Source organism: Bison bison, unplaced genomic scaffold (assembly GCF_000754665.1).
Source record: "Bison bison bison isolate TAMUID 2011002044 unplaced genomic scaffold, Bison_UMD1.0 scf7180017864370, whole genome shotgun sequence".
Taxonomy (NCBI): domain Eukaryota; kingdom Metazoa; phylum Chordata; class Mammalia; order Artiodactyla; family Bovidae; genus Bison; species Bison bison.
The window spans coordinates 7,011,892-7,026,454 of record NW_011494942.1 but is presented as its reverse complement, the minus strand read 5'-3'; the positions used below and the strand labels follow the sequence as shown (position 1 = coordinate 7,026,454).

Genomic DNA, 14,563 nt, shown 5'->3' with positions numbered 1-14,563 from the left:
TTATCATTTTTCTACAAATCTATCCTAAAAACAAAGAGAAAAATCTCTAGTGTGTGCAAGCACATATATCATGTTGTAAGTAATTTGAAAATAGTTGCACTCTTTAGATATCCAAAAATATAGCAATGGTTTTGTAACTTGTGTCCATGTTGATGGAATATTATGCAGTGATGTTATGGAATAATGTTCATGAATAATTTTAGCAAATGGTAAAATGCTTATTTAAGTGAAAAATAAATATATAAATGCATTGCTTCAATTATATAAAATTACGTGCCTAAGGAGATAAATCAACATTTTCTGATTTTGCTGCAAAGGTTTATAATAGGAAAAAATCTTTAAAAAGAAAGCCTAGTTGTTTTACATTATCTCCTAATATTAACTCATTTTGATGATATAGTAGCTCCTCCAGCAATAGAGGAGCAAACAATAGAATGAAGCCCTGATTTTCTGTGTGTGTGTGTGTTCCTGCTTTTCCAGATCTAAGTGGGATTGGCTTGATACCCAAATTTTATATACCAAATTCCGAAGGTTAGAACATTCTATGCATCTTTTTGGGAACATTGTACCAGGAGCAGCAGAAGTGAGCCTGGCAATAAGAACCCAGCTCCTGACATGGAGTAGTGATCACATCAATGTCCATTTGTTTCTTCCCTTTCTCTTTCCTTCTTGTTATTGTTGTTCAGTCGCTAAGTCGTGTCCAACTTTTCGTAACCCCATGGACTGCAGCATTCTTTCCATCTATGAAGTTCTGATCCTCAGAATTAAGTAGCTGGTCAGATCAAATGTAACTGTAAAAAGAATAATTAGTACTTAATGAATAAATAAATATTGAAGTAGCCTAAATTCTCATGATGCTTTCATGCAGGTCCATTGAGAGTAAGTTACACTCCAGTGAGAAACCTTAAGGGGTTGACCCAGCAGAGTTACTAAGTCTATATTTACTTGCAACAGGTTGAATTGAATTATAAGAGCATGCCTCTGTAAGTTTTTATTACTAAATTGCTTTCATTTGTTTAGTAGAACTTTTAAAAAATAAGAAGTCTATTCTTTGACCCTATAAATTGTGATATGCATTTTAATTTAAACGATATCTGGATATGCTCTCATATCTGATCTCTGTATGACTCACACCTGCACACACAACCACAGCCCATGAGAACAGGCGTCTTAAGGATCAGAGTCATGACGTAAATTATTGACGTGGGAGGAATGTACACTTGTGAGAGAGAGAACATATTTGATAAATATGATCCTTGGTGACTCAGACAGTAAAGAATCCGCCTGCAATGCAGGAGACACAAACCCTGGGTTCCGAAGATCCTCTGAAGAAGGGAATGGCAAGCCACTCCAGGATTCTTGCCTGAAGAATTCTATGGACAGAGGAGCCTGGTGGGGCTATAGTACATGGGGTCGCAGAGAGTCGTATACAACTGAGCTCCTAACGTGCATGCGTGCACACACACACACACACACACACACACACACTGCAAGTACTAATGAAGGGAAGGGCAAAAAAAAGGGATACACACAAGATAAAATAATTGATCAGAGGAGTCCAATTTCATATTATACCATTAGTGAAACTGAGCTGCCTTTTACAGTCTCTGGTGACCAGTTAGAAGCTGAGGCAGAGTTGACACTGCCTATGTAGGCCTTGTGCATTGTGGGTCCTGCATGTTAAGTTTGGTTGACATTTAAAATATAACCAAAATGTTGGAGTGTCTGTTGTGTATAAAGGAAGGCATGGAAACAGCAATGAGTTGCCAATTTGATTTATAAACAAGTTATTTCAGAGAAATGCTGAAAGCAACTCTATATTTTCTTGTAAGGCCGCAAAATGAAGCGAAGGAAGAAAATACCCACAAGTAGATGAAACTGTATTATAAATAGTTACCAAGATGGGTGCAAAATGATTGTCTTCATATCAAATGTCAAACAGTGCAAAGTGAAAGTAGGAAAAATTGCTGGTTCCTTTTTGTGTTGCTTGTGTGTGCTCAATTGTGTCCAACTCTTTGCGACCCTGTGGACTATAGCCCGCCAGGCTCCCCAGTTTCTTAGAATGGATCAAGGAAATATCTAAGTGAGGAAGTTCAGCTAGTGGCAACTTCTCTGGTGGTCCAGTGGTTAAGACTCCATGCTGCCAATGCAGCGGGTACAGGTTTGATCCCTGATCAGGGAGCTAAGACCCCACCTGCTGCATGCCTAAAAGATTTAAAAAAAAAAAAAAAAAGAGAGACTGGTGCAGGACTATCTGTAGCACTGTTGTAAAATCATTGAGTTGTAGTTTCATTGCAGTATTCTTTTTTGTGTGTATTATTGTTAAATACTATAATAACATCTCAGATCTGATTAAATACTGTTTCTTTTATATAAATAATACCTGCTAATTACTGAGAAATAAAAATGATTAGGTAGAAGGAAAGAATAAATGGAGGAAGAGTGACCCATACCAGAAAGAAACACTAACCATTGCATAAGCATTAGGTATATAGGACTGACCCATGGAGAGGCTGCTAAGACAAGTATTAGCATTATCCTGATTTTTCAATGACAGGCAAGTGAAGAGATTGGCTTCAATCAAATATTGTGTCGAATTGGCTTGAACCTAGGACTTTGGACTCCTTTCTTTTCCTGGAGAGTAGTTGGAGAACTATCACCTAGGGGTTTATAGTTGCTATCACAACTTATAATTGTTATCTCTGGGAGAAGAGGGAAGAGAAAACTCCAAGAGGCCAGGAAGGAGTTTACCATTTGAAAGGGAAAGGGAGAATTTTTGATTAGGAAACAATTGGGTGAAACTCCTGAGGACATAAAAAGAAGTGATTTATGCATTTGTAATACTACATACTGCAGCCAAGAAATTAAAAGATGCTTTCTCCTTGGAAGAAAAGCTATGACAAACCTAGAGTGAGTGAGTGAAGTCGCTCAGTTGTGTCCGACTCTTTGTGACCCCATGGACTGTAGCCTACAGGGCTCATCCGTCCATGGGGTTTTTCAGGCAAGGGTACTAGAGTAGGTTGCCATTTCCTTCTCCAGGGGATCTCCCCAACCCAGGTATCGAACCTAGACAGCGTATTAAAAAGTAGAGACATTATTTTGCCAACAAAGGTCCATCTAGTCAAAGCTATGGTTTTTCCAGTGGTCATGTATAGGTGTGGGAGTTGGACCATAAAGAAAGTTGAGTGCCGAAGAATTGATGCTTTTGAACTGTGGTGTTGGAGAAGACTCTTTTTTTTTTTTAACTGTATAAACTATTTATTAACACAAAGCCCACACATTATTTCTTCTTGGACACACCCACAGTGCGACCACGGCGGCCTGTGGTCTTGGTGTGCTGGCCTCGGACACAGAGTCCCCAGAAGTGGCACAGCCCCCTGTGGGCCCGAATCTTCTTCAGGTGCTCCAGGTCTTCATGGAGTTTGTTGTCTAGACCGTTGGCCAGGACCTGGCTGTATTTCCCGTCCTTCACGTCCTTCTGTCTGTTTAAGAACCAGTCTGGGATCTTGTATTGGCGTGGATTCTGCATAATGGTGATCACACGTTCCACCTCATCCTCGGTGAGCTCCCCGGCCCTCTTGGTGAGGTCGATGTCTGCTTTCCTCAACACCACATGAGCATATCTTCGCCCCACACCCTTAATTGCAGTGATGGCAAAGGCAATTTTCCGCCGCCCATCGATGTTGGTGTTGAGTACTCGCAAGGTGTGCTGGAACTTCTCAGGGATTACTAGAGACGTGGCGGCGGCCCTAGCAGCGGCGTGTAGGCCTCCAGTGGAAGAGTGGAGAAGACTCTTGAGAGTCCCTTGGACTCCAAAGAGATCAAACCAGTTAGTCTTAAAAGAAATCAACCATGAATATTCATTGTTCCAATGACTAATGCTGAAGCTGAAGCTCCGATACTTTGACCACCTGATCGGAAGAGTTGACTTATTGGACAAGACCCTTGATGCTGGGAAAGATTGAGGGCAGTGGGAGAAGGAGGCGACAGAGGATGAGATGGTTGGATAGCATCATCGACTCAATGGACATTAATTTGGGCAAACCCTGAGAGATACAAAGGACAGGGAAGCCTGGCATGCTGCAGTCCATGGGGTTGCAAAGAGTTGGACATGAGTAAGTAGCTGAACAACAGCAAAAATACTGTAGTAGCAAGATTCTGACAGCAGCAGGAAAGAAAGAAAGAACGCAATCTCGATAAATGTTAAAAAAAAGAAAAACAGAAGAAACCACGGGATTACTACTGAGACATGAAGAGTCAGAAAGAAAAAGACCCTGGCCACTGCAAGTTAATACAGAAAACTTTTTTTAAGGCTGAATTTACCATCTCTCCTATTTCAAGTTGTTTTGTTGGGGGCTGTTTCAAAGAGAAGCACCCCTTCACTAAATACTTACTTTTCTTCTTTATAGCTTTAAACTCACCCCTAAGCATTTCCCAGGCTTCACCTGTGGTTCAGCAGTAAAAGAATCGGCCTGCGAATGCAGGAGACTTGGGTTCCATCCCTGGGTTGGGAAGATCCCAGGGAGAAGGAAATGGCAACCCACTCCAGTATTCCTTGCCTGGGAAATCCCATGGACAGAGGAGCCTGGTGGGTTACAGTCCATGGAGTCGCAATAGAGTTGGATGTGATTTAGCAACTAAACAACAGCAACAAGTATTTCCCACCTGCACGAAAGGAAATTGATTACTCATTTTCAGGATAAATTGTGATTACCCCTCACTGGGTTCTCTTCTTCTCTTATGATTCACCTTTTTACAGTCAATTCTCACAGCCAGATTATCTTGTGATATTTTAACTGAGATCTTTAAATGCCTCCAATTGCTTTCCTTCAGATGAGGCCCTTGTCATCACCTTCTAGTTCAATGCGCACTGCTGTGGGAATACTCTTCCCCGGCGTACCTCCTCTACTGGACCACTCCTGCCGTTTCTCCACTGGAGCTGACTTCCGCTCTTCTTTGTGACCACTCAGGCTTGTGAGCCACACTCTCTGCTTAGTGTCCTTTTTTCTCATATTGGAGGAGTTTCTCTTTCTTACTGCTCTCCCCTTCCATTAGCAGTATTTATCAGGCCAAAGAAACCAGCTTTCCTATGTGCCACTAAGAACTGGTAGGCAGTTCCACAGCATTTTCCAAGTCCATTTACTCTTCCACTTCTAGATGATTATATACTGTCTTCTCTCTCAGACTTCCAGCATCTCCTGTTCATCCCGCTTCTTCAACGTGATAACCTTGCTTTCCACTTTCCAGAGAAAATAGATGAGAAGGAAACCTCCCCGCTCCCCCTCCACAATCCCAGTTCCTCTTGCCTGGAGTTAATCCACCTCTTATTCCTTCTTTTTTTTAAAAGTACCTGTTTATAGTACAGCTTCCCAAATCTTAACCATTTGTTTAAGTCAGCAGTCCCCAACCATTTTGGCACCAGGGACCAGTTTCATGGAAGACAATGTTTCCATGGACCAGGGATGGCTGATAGCTTCAGGATAATTCAAGCTCATTTCATTTATTATGCTGCCATTGGTCTGACAGGAGGCAGAGCTCAGGCAGTAAGTAGTGCGAACAGTGGGGAGTGGCTGTAAATACTGATGAAGCTTTGCTCACTCGCCCACCTCTTACCTCCTGCTGTGTGGCCCAATTCCTAACAGGCCTCAGGTTGGGGACCCCTGGTTTAAATGACATTTAGCTGTATCAGCAATTTCAACTTTTTTAAAGAATGAGTCCTGGAATCTTTTCACGTGTTCTAATATGTGTGTGCTGCGTGCTCCATGTCCAACTCTTTTGCAACCCCATGGACTGAAGCCCCCCACACGCCTCAGTCCATGGAATTTTTCAGGCAAGAACACTGGAGTGGGTTACCATGCCCTTCTCCAGGGGATCTTCCCAACCTAGGGATGGAACCCACATTGTGTCTCCTACATTGGCAGGTGGATTCTTTACCATTGCACCACTTGGGAAGCATCATTCTAATCTACTAGATGCAAGTTGGTAGTCTAGAATGTTCCCGTGTGTCTGTATGTGTGTATGTGTGTGTCTGTAAATCTTCCTTTACTATCATCCTAAAGATTCCCTTCACCTTTTATGTGTATTGATCGCTGAATTCATGTAATCTGTATCATCTTGCTTTGATTATCTCTTCAGTTTGCTGGTGCATAGTCTCCAATAGCTTACCAAGAATAGGTACAAGGGAATTAAAGGTTTTGAGACCCTGTGTGTCTGAAATTCTGAGAAGGCAATGGCACCCCACTCCAGTACTCTTGCCTGGAAAATCCCATGGACGGAGGAGCCTGGAAGGCTGCAGTCCATGGGGTCGCTAAGAGTCGGACACGACTGAGTGACTTCACTTTCACTTTTCACTTTCATGCATTGGAGAAGGAAATGGCAACCCACTCCAGTGTTCTTGCCTGGAGAATCCCAGGGATGGGGGAGCCTGGTGGGCTGCCATCTATGGGGTTGCACAGAGTCTGACACGACTGAAGTGACTTAGCAGCAGCAGTGTCTGAAATTATCTTTATTCTGCTCTCACACTTGATTGACATTATTGTTAGAATTTTACTTCTTGTTTGGAAGTCCTTTTAGCATTTAGAAGGCATTTTTTCCAGTATTTTCTAGATTCCAGAGTTGCTTTTGAGAAAAGTGATGTCATTCTGATTCCTTACTTTTGTATATGACCGGGAGTTCTGTTTCGCCTTGCATTCCAAACTGGTCTTATCTTTACCTCCTCGTCTTCCAGCACCCCCAGTATTTTGAAATTTCACAATGATGGGCCTTGTTATTATTGGCCTACTTTCATTTATCATGTTAGAACTCTGGACCTTTTAAATCTGAAAGCTCATGTCCTCCCACTTTAGGAAATTGTCTTGGGTTATTTCTTTAATTCCATGTTGTTACTTGTTAGTTCTCATCTTACTTTTCCTAGTAGTACCATGTGACACATTTGATCCTTCTTCTTAATGCGTCTTCAGTTAGCTTCCTGAAGCTTCCTTCACTTAGTTAGCTTCACTTAGCTTCACACTCTTGATTTCATGCTGTTTCAAAAGCCACTGCTTCTTAGTAGCGTTTTCTGGCTTATCTTCTAAATCTATAAACATTGGAGTGGCCCAGGAATCTATCCTCTAATGTTTCTTTTTCACTGTTTGTTCATTCTCTACAGGATTTCTCCCAGTTTAATGGCTTTAAATACTATATGTACTCTGATGACTCCTAAATTTGTACTGTAGCCAGGACCTAATTCTATAATCTCCAGGCTCATATACCCAACTCCCAGCTTGGCTAATCTATTTGGATATTGAATATGAATTTCAAACTTAAAATTATCTGTGCAGAACTCTTTTTTTTCTCCCTTTAAGACCCATGGGTTCTGTCATCTTCTTTGTCAGAAAAAACAAAGAAAAATTTTCAGTTGTTCAGTTCAGAAGATTCCACTCGTTCAGTTCATAAACCTTCGAGTCTATCTTGGCTTATCTCTTTCTTGCATACCTTGCATTTGATTAACTCCACTGCCAGTGCTGATGAACCTTCTCTTAAACATTGTAACCATTTTTCACCTTATCCACAGCTACCACCTGGTCCAGGCCACCACGGTCTCTTTTCTGGTTTATGCAGTAGTCTTCCAACAAATTTTTATGCTTCCACTCTTACCACGTGTGCCATTCAGTAGGCTATTGTCTCTTAGCTATGGACACAATTTCCTATACAGTGTTTTGTGATGTTGGAACCAGGACTCTACAAATCATATTTTTCCCTTGCCAGCTGGTTCCCTGAGGCTTTCCAATAGGAGGCAATAGACAGAGACTAGAGGAAGAGGGCCTTTCTTCTTCCTCTTGGCATCCTGTGGATTTCCTATCTGTATCCTTGAGTTTCCTGTCTCCTTATGATTCTTATAGCATTACACTAGCAACCGTCCCTTTCCATAGCAGTAGCTGAATCCATTGGCAGTTTTTCTAACACTTTTAAGCCAGTCACCACACAGATAAGAAATTCTTATTCTTGTCTTCTTGTAAACCCACAACAACCCAATCTAAGTATTAGCATAAAATGGAAGAGTTAGTCTTGGCCATCCCAAATTCTTTTGTTTCCTCATTCTCTTTTCAGGCACTTTCTTCCCACATGGGCTGGTTTTTCTGCTTTAAATTTTGGCCTCAGCCTTAAAACAATTATTTTCTGTGATGTTCTTCAGCTCAAGGGTGGGAAAATGGCTAGTATTTGTTAATCTGATCAGTTGCTTGCCTCTTACCTGTCTGGGAGTGCAGATGTTAGTGACGGGGTAGTGATGGTAGCACAGATGGTATTTCACATCAGGATCTCCAGCAGGACATGGGTCTTTGGGAAAACATATGCAGGATTATAATATAATTGTATATTTAAATATTTACATTTGGGAAATTTAAGAAACGTTTTTGTTGTTTTCACAATTCAAATTAAATGAAATCGTGTTCAGCCACATTTTATTTTGGTTGTTTGGGATTTAAAGATTTGTGATTCTTAGTGGAGGTCACAGCTGCCTTGGGAAGTACAGTGTAGGGACAGTGATCCAAGAGATCATAATGTTTATTTGTTTATTTTTGGCTACATTGGGTCTTTGTTTCTGTGTGAGGGCTTTCTCTAGTTTTGGCACACGGGCTTCTCATTGTGGTGGCTTCGCTTGTCATGGAGCATGGGCTCTAGGGATCTGAGTCATGTGGAATTTTTCTGGACCAGGGATGGAACCAGTGTGCCCTGCATTGGGAGGTGGATTCTTTACCACAGCCCACCAGGGAAATCCATAATATTTATTAAGGAGAAATTTGGTTTGAGAAACTCTGCTTTATATTATCTCTTTCTCTTATTTCAGCATCCTATCTCCCATTCCAGTGATGGGGAGTTCCTTCTTTACAAGAGCCCTGTCCCAGAGGCAGGACCCTTTGATTCAGATCTTTTCAATGCCCAGTCCCTACTCTTTTTTCCCTAAGACAGTAACAAGTCATTTGATGAACAGATCTTTATTGACATATTAATGACTGATAATGGGTTAGTGTTTCACTCCTCTCAGTGTCTTTATGGAACCACCTGGAGGAATCTAAGTGCTTTAGCAAATGAGAATAATTCTCTAACTCTGGAAATGGCAGACACCTCCACTATCTTAGGAGTGGGACCTGGGGAGGTATTTTATGTGAAGGATTGGAAAGGAGTCAACTTTAGGGCTGTTTGTGCCACAATAGGTATACAGCTGGTTATTCCTAGAGCTGACCCTGCTGCCACAAGATTAATGATGGTTTTTGGAGAACTAATAGGAAACAGACTCTGCTTTTTTTCTATGTCACAGAGCCTGTGGTCTGCTGCTGTCTTCTAAGACCAGAGGCTCCTGAAAGGTTGTCTCCTTCTTAGGTTACATCTCAGCTCATCACTGCAACAAATTCTGTGAAACAAAAAGGCTGCCTTTTTCAAATCTTTGCTATATAATAGCCTGTGCCAGATATCATTAAAAAGTCCAGAAGGCATAGGCTTCCTAATGAATTCTCATTAGATACTTGTTTTCTGATTAGAAACACTTGTGTTATTGTGAAGGAGCTTTCAGTTATTATTTGTTTGAACATTTTTCTCCTCCCTTGAGATGCTTTTCTTTCGTTTAAAATTGAGGTATAATTGATTTGGGCTTCCGAGGTGGCTCAGTGGTGAAGAATCCACCTGTCAATGCAGGAGATGTGGGTTCGATCCCTGGGTCAGGAAGATTTCCTGGAGAAGAAAATGGCAATCCGTTTCAGTATTCTTGCCTGGGAAATGTTAGGGACAGAGGAGCCTGGTGGGCCACAGTCCATGGCATCACAAGAGTTGGACACACCTGAGAGACTGTACCATCACCACTACCACCATGGTATAAGAGTGGCCATGGTGACCAATTTTAAGCTGCAAGTGTGATGTCTGATTGGAATTGAGAAGTGCAAAGGACTCATGTGCCTGTAGGAGCTAACTTCAGCTGATCTGTTATTCACAATTTGAGAAAAAAAAAATAGTTTAAACATTCTCTCTAAGCTCACATACCAAAATCCTTGGTATGTATTGTATACTCCTTATATTAGTTTGTGCGCTGCCATAGCAAACTGGGTGGCTGAAACCAACAGTTGTATTGTCTCACAGCCCTAGAGGCTGGCAGTCTGGAATCCAGGTATCAACTTGTAGATTCATCATTCCCGTCTCTGCCTTTGCCATCACATGGCATTCTCCCTGTGTGCTTCTGCGTGGCTGTGTCTTCTCATCTTACAAGAGTATCAGTCATTGGATTAGGGCCCATCCTAATCTGCTGTGACCTAATTTTGACATAACTAATTACATCATGAAGGCCCTATTTCCGAATAAGGTTGCATTCTGAGTTTCTGGGTGGACAGAGATTTTGGGAAGGACTCTATTCAACCCAGTGTAAGGATTAATACATGAAACATAAGAAAACAGGGACTTTCCTGGTAGTCCATTGGTTAAGAATCCACCTTTCAATGAGAGAGACGCAGGTTTGACCCCTGGTCAGGGAACTGGGCTCCCACATGCCACAACTGGAGAGAAGCCTGCACTCTGCAACCAGAGAAAGGAAAGAGCCCTCTTGCTGCAATGAAGGTACTGCATGCTACAACTAAGACTGGATGCAGCCAAATAAATAAATATATAAATGAAATCTTAAAATAAGAGTAAGTTTTTTTAGAAAAAGACAACAACCACACAAAAATAACATTAATGTTACTATTGTTCTGAGGATGGAATGTTTTCTGCTGGCAGAAATCACAGGAGGATGATTATTTGACTCCAGAACTTTTAAATTTCTTCATTCCCGGAACATGAATAAAGTAGAAAATCCAACAATGATTTGGGGGAGAATTTACATCAGCTATGAAAAGAAGAAGGGTAAAACTCTTCCATATTTAAAGATAGTATGTAAATAGACACCAAAAATATTACAGCCCAGGAGATAATTGGATATAAAGGTGGAAAAGTCATAAAGAAGTACTGAGGGCCCATGAGATGAGTAAGTATTCACAGTATTGATAGTTAAATACAATTATATCAAAGTAGCAAGCTATCTCTTTTTAACCATCAGAATAGCAAAAATAAAGAGAAACAATAATGATGTTCATTCTCACAGGAGAACAATGGGGGACTAAATTAGTGCAATCTTTTGTTTTAGAAAAACAAAAGAATTTACATCTATTAAGAAACTTAAAAATGTTCTTACCTTTTGAATTAGTAATAACACTTCTGAAAGTCAATCCTACAATGATAATCTTGAAATCTGTATAGCAAAACAAAACAAAACAAAAAAAAATAGGAAGGAGGGAATCAAAGAATTAAGTCTTTTTTTGAATAATTAGAAACATTCTATTGTTGAAGATTTATTGTGGAGAATGTAATCCATTCTAGGTAGTCTAAGCATAAAGGGACTTTTAAAAATGGATCTTAAAATCATTGGGAGGCTGATGAAACATTGAGGAAACAGAGAACAACTCCCAAAGCTAGACTGCAGAACAAGTGTGATCGGTAGGGTGCAGAGCAGGAAGCCTGCCACAATGAGAAACCACACCAGCAGCTGCCAGCTCCAGACTCCAGCTTCTTTAGTCAGAATCTGACTTGCAAATAAAGACAGTTGTTTCCAGTTTTGTTCTGCACTCCCAAGACTGAAGTTGTTCATTTGGCTGAATTTCCATAGGAAATGACCAAGCAAACGCACCCAGTTGGAGTTAGTTGAGTTTCCACAGCCTCGGTAAGGTCCTTCTGGTCTTTTTTCCCCCACTTCTGTAGAATTTCCTGCGGCCAATACTTCTTTCTCCTTGCTTGCCTCAGCTATGATGTTCAGATCAGAAGTGGCAATCGGAGAATATCTGTCTCTTAAAAAAAGCTAAACACTTGAAAAAAGAACCTAGAATCTTCAACTGAACAGTCACTATGAAAATCGTTAGAGTTGGACCACAAAGAAAGCCGTGTGCCAAAGAATTGGTGCTTTTGAACTGTGGTGTTGGAGAAGACTCTTGAGAGTCCCTTGGACTGCAAGGAGATCAAACCAGTCAATCCTAAAGGAAATCATTCCTGGATATTCATTGGAAAGACTGATGCTGAAGCTGAAGCTCCAATACTTTGGCTACCTGATGCAAAGAACTAACTCACTGGAAAAGATCCTGATGCTGGGAAAGATTGAAGGCAGGAGGAGAAGGGGACGACAGAGGATGAGATGGCTGGATGGCATCACCGACTCACTGGACATGAGTTTGAGCAAGCTCCGGGAGTTGGTGATGGACAGGTAAACCTTGTGTACTGCAGTTTATGGGGTTACAAAGAGTCAGACATGACTAAGTGATGGAACTGACTGAATATTACTTGCTTTTCTTCCACATTGAGTTCTTATTTAATTAATATTCCTTTGGTATTTTGAATGAGTAATTTTTACCAACTATGACAAAGACACAAACTCTTTAGTGTCTTTTCTCTCTTCCTTAAGTGTTGGAGATTTTCTTTTTGGAAAATTAGGGGTTTTCTCATGTACCTTGATTCCTGGATTAAAACTACTCAAGAAGAGCAAAAAGGGTTTTTTGTTTTTTTTTTTCCCCCATGAAGCCTTCTTGTGAGTCAGCTTCTCTTGCTGAACATTTCTCTGGACCATGCTTTTTCAACTCAGCATATGACCTAACAAGACTTTTTTCAGAGATTCTGAGGAGCACTTAACTGCTCCACCTAGTTGCAAGAAACCCTTACAGGATGATGCTAAATGATATTGACTCATGTGTTAAAAATAAAATTAACCCAAAAGCAGATATAATACATCAATGCATTTTCCCCCAAAGTGATCCTTCCTACAAATATATTTGGTCTATCATCCTAAAACACTGTGATTATAGAGCACGATATTAAGATGATTTCAGCATATGTGCTGTTCTCTTTTTTTTAACCTTTCTTTCCTAGTTTTGAACAGTGGGAGAAGTTGATATTAACCATGTTTTCAAGAGATAGGAGAATGACTTTTGTGTATATATAAAATATTAAATTTGTTATCAAAATACTTTCTAGCTTAGGTAGGCAGTGACTCAGGACGGAGAAATGGAAGAAATCGCTATTTGCTCCACATCTACGTGTAAGTGCCAAAGATGGTTAACTTTAAAAGCTGATGTAATCTACTAAAACTTGAATCACAACATTAAAATAGACGTTCTGTTTTCAACAACTGTAATATAATTAACTCTTAGCCTCTGTTCTTGCCTAGCCATAGAATCAACTGTTTTGCAGTCTGCTGAGGTCTGTTTGGGGCTGTTTGCAGTTCATGATTAGAAAGAATTAGAGGTGAGAGGAATGGGTGTATAATTAGTCCTTGAAGTTGAAGAGAGCAAGTGGGACAGACCTTTTCACCTCCTCTTCTTTATTATTTTCTTCCCTTTGCTATTTCTCTCTAGATTGTTGATCATTGTGGCATATAAAGAATGGAGTCAGTGATAGGGAAAGAAGTGAAGTGATTTTTGTTCCTTTTCTCTATTTATTTCTCTAATTCTGTAGCACACAAGCTTTTGATCCCCTGATTTTATCTTCCCATTTGTTCTTGGTAGCATTTTTCATTCACCTCTTCTTCTTGTCCCTTTGTTTCCTATTCTTCTGTTCTCTTTGTTTTTTCCTTTCTTCTCCATCTGTCCTCATGCCTCCTTTTCTTTTTTCCAGGTGATGGTATACATTGGAGAGTTGGGGTATTAAGAGAGTGTATGAGCAGGGTGTGTGTCTGAAAGGACCACATATCTCTCCAAGGCAACTGGTAGCCCAAGTGGAGTCCATGTTGGTGCTGGGAGGTGAATTAAAAATGACTGAAGAGTGTGCCCAAAGGTGGGCTTGAGATAATATCTCCAGATCTCCATAGCCTCCCTGGATATTTTGAGAATTATGACATTTCCATATTTCCAGTAGAAAGATACAAAAACATTAGAAATACCAATGGAGGGGGAATTCTCTGGCAGTTTAGTGGTTAGGACTTTGCACTTCCACTTCAGGGGCATGGATTTGATCCCTGGCTGGGGAATTAAGATCCCATATGCGGTGCTGCCTGGCTGGGAAAAAAAATAAATAAAGTACCAGTGGAGAAGAAGAGGCCCCACACTGGGGAAAGGCAGGCAGCCATGGATTACAGAACAGCAGAGGGGACCATGACTTGAGTAGAAGTCAGCTTGGTGTCCAAAAAAACCAGAGATACTAGCCACATCTCAGAGACACTAGAGCTAAACCCTAAGAATCCAATAACAGCAACCACACCAAGTTAGAGATGACCAGAGAATCCATTATTACTATGAGACTCAAGAAGAGAGATGAGCAGGAGAGACTCCCTGAAAGAGGAAAAATAGCTCTGATGGAGTTTTGCATTTTATTTTTTTTATCTTATTTTATTAAAGATTTTAAAAATTTGGACCATTTTTTAATTCTTTATTGAATTTTTTACAATATTGCTTCTGTTTTATGTTTTTTTTTTTTTTTTGGCCATGAGGCATGTGGGATTTTAGTTCTCCTACCAGGAACTGAACCCAAGCCCTGCATTGGAAACTCAGAGTCTTAACCACTGGACCTCCAAGAAAGCCCCAAG

General features: G+C 40.6%; 1 protein-coding gene and 1 pseudogene across 2 annotated transcripts in view; one reads left to right on the top strand and one right to left on the bottom strand.

The window, feature by feature from the left end:
* Nucleotides 1–14,563, top strand: part of ST8SIA1 (ST8 alpha-N-acetyl-neuraminide alpha-2,8-sialyltransferase 1) — a 165,051-nt gene that overhangs the window by 117,814 nt on the left and 32,674 nt on the right. The window lies entirely within an intron of this gene.
* Nucleotides 3,232–13,635, bottom strand: LOC105000257 (annotated as a pseudogene). The gene is made up of 3 exons (XR_826710.1): nucleotides 13,562–13,635; nucleotides 11,687–11,837; nucleotides 3,232–3,793 (listed from the first exon to the last, which is right to left on the bottom strand). The product of XR_826710.1 is annotated as a 40S ribosomal protein S18 pseudogene (transcript).